Below are 2,620 nucleotides of genomic sequence, written 5' to 3'. Positions count from 1 at the left end.
TTCATGGACCCTATGGCGTACAGCTCTACTCTGACACACATAGGTTTGTCATGAGTTGGAGTCAACTCGACAGCAACCAGTAAGGTTAATATGCTGACTCACCAGGGAGCTAAAGTAGAGAAGTAGGTATTCTTGATACACTAGTAATTTTTTTTTTTTTGCTATGCTTATCAGATTTCTTTTTAGTCCAACTTCTGCAATTGTCTATCATTTCAACCTTTTCAATGTGAAAAAGATTAATAAAGAGTGATAGTTCCCTTGAGGGAAAACAGGTGGGTAGATAGTACAAGCCAGACTTAACATTCCAATAAATCTACCTTTCAAAACAAACAGTCTTCTCATTTGCAGAGGCATGGTTTGTTCTCATTTCTGGGCAACTGACTACATCTTCTTCTTCTGGGAAGAAATAAAAGTATTTTTGATAGAATCTGAAAAAATTGATCAGTCCAACAGAGCCTGTGGTTTCCTTTCAATTAATGCTTAGTTTAAAATTGTCTAATGACATCAATGGAAACTAACTCATAAGAAAAGAAACTGGCACAGCCCACATTAAAAAAAAAAGGTCCATGTGAATAGCACTGTCACCACTAAAGAGTATTATTAATTAAGCAGCCTGTATGGTCATGATGCAATGAATTTGAGAGGAGAAAAAACAATGGTGACACTGCATAAACTTTAGCTGGATAAGCTAGTCATAACCCCAGAGAGAATCTGAATATTTATTTAGAAAATGGAGTATGCTCACTTACTGTAAGACAAAACTACATACACAGGAATTCTCTTACACTGATTCTTGTGTATGTGTGTGCAGGGATGAAATATATAGATATTCACATATTCGAGGTGCCATATGTTGTTATGTTGTTGTTGTTATTTTGCCGTCAAGTCGGCCCCCCGACTCATAGCGACCCCTCCTTGGGTTTCCGAGGCAGTATCACTACGGAAGTAGGATTGCCCAACCTTCCTTCCGAGGAGTGACTGGTGGGTTTGAACCGCCAGCCTTCTGGTTAGCAGTCAAATGCCTTAGCCACTATGCTACCAGAGCTCCCGAGGTGCCATATATAAATTGTTTTTCAATCGGGCTATAGTTAAAAAAAAACTTCATAGCTAACACCAGGAGTTGACAAACTTCAGCCCACAAGCCAAATTGGCCCACCACTTGTTTTTGTCAATAAAGTTTTATTGAAACACACCCATACTCATTTGCTCACTTGTTTATGTAATGTCTATGGCTGCTTTTAAAGAGCTCTGGTGGCATAGAGGCTAAGGCATTTGACCGCTAACCAGAAGGTTGGCAGTTCAAACCCACCAGCCACTTTGCAGAAGGAAGACTGAGCAATCTATTTCCATAAAGATTTACCACCTCAGAAACCCAAACGGGGTCACGATGAGTTGGAATCAACTCGATGGCAGTGAGTTTGGTTTTGGCCTGGCTGCTTTTATGCCACAGTGGCAGAGTTGAGTAGTTGCAACAGAAACCATACGGCCTGCAAAGCTTCAAATATTTATTACATGGACCTTTACAGAAAGTTTGCCAGCCCCCGATTAACACAATGAATATCTTCTAACTGTCTCATAAATCAGCATGAACACATTGGTCAGGTTTGATTCAACAAGTTCCAGACTTTTCTTCTTCCAAATTATTGGAAAGTATTAAATCTCATAACACACTAAGGCTTCAAATAAAAGGAACTTTTGAGACTTAGTGTATAATTGCTAACTTTGCTTTTGAGTTATGTTCTTGAAATGATATGATACATGTATATTATTTAAATCTATAATATGTATTATAAATACATTATTTACAGATATAAATAGCATCAAAATGGAGCTACTCAAATGTTACTCATCTGTGTTTCGAGAGCTTCATATAAGGACAAGATTTTTCTCACTATTACCTATGACAGATACACATAACACCATAACTACATTTACCATCAATCATTATCATTCCCTTTTATTTCATCTCAAACTTCAGGGAGATATGTAATAACCAGGGGCAGCAGAACATCCATTTAAAATCTCCTGTTACCAAAAGTATTATGAAGTTACATGTAATTCTAATACCATCGTGAAATACATTCTCCACATACATGTTTCCTGGGTACAACAACCACGTACCCTTACAAAGGGAGTCCTGGTGGTACAGGGGTTAAAAGCTCAGCAGCTAACTGAAAGCTTGGTGGTTTGAGGCCACCTGTTGCTCCATGGGAGAAAGATGTGGCAGTCTGCTTCTGCAAAGATTGCAGGCTCGGAAACCCTAGGAGGCAGTTCTACTCGACAGTGGCAGATTTTTACCTCTTACAAGATAAGATTATCCTATTTCAAAAATTACTTGTTCTTGCTTCTAGTGTAGAAAAATATAAGGGCAAATATAAACATGGAGTAGGGAGCTAGGGAGAGGAAAATGTTACAGAATATGGCCATGGGTTATTCCACACAAACTCATATTTCAGAGAATATTCCATTTTTTCTCTAAACTCAATAATTCTGATTTCATTTTTCAATTGGAACCTACTAATTATTTCTGTTGTTGTTGTTGTTATGTGCCGTCGAGTCAGCCCTGACTCATAGCGACCCCTCCTTGGGTTTCCGAGGCAGTATCACTACGGAAGTAGGA

This window comes from Orycteropus afer, unplaced genomic scaffold, assembly GCF_000298275.1.
Source record: "Orycteropus afer afer isolate SDZICR_OR568_19922 unplaced genomic scaffold, OryAfe1.0 scaffold00546, whole genome shotgun sequence".
In the NCBI taxonomy this organism is placed as follows: Eukaryota; Metazoa; Chordata; class Mammalia; order Tubulidentata; family Orycteropodidae; genus Orycteropus; species Orycteropus afer.
This window is presented reverse-complemented; position numbering follows the sequence as displayed.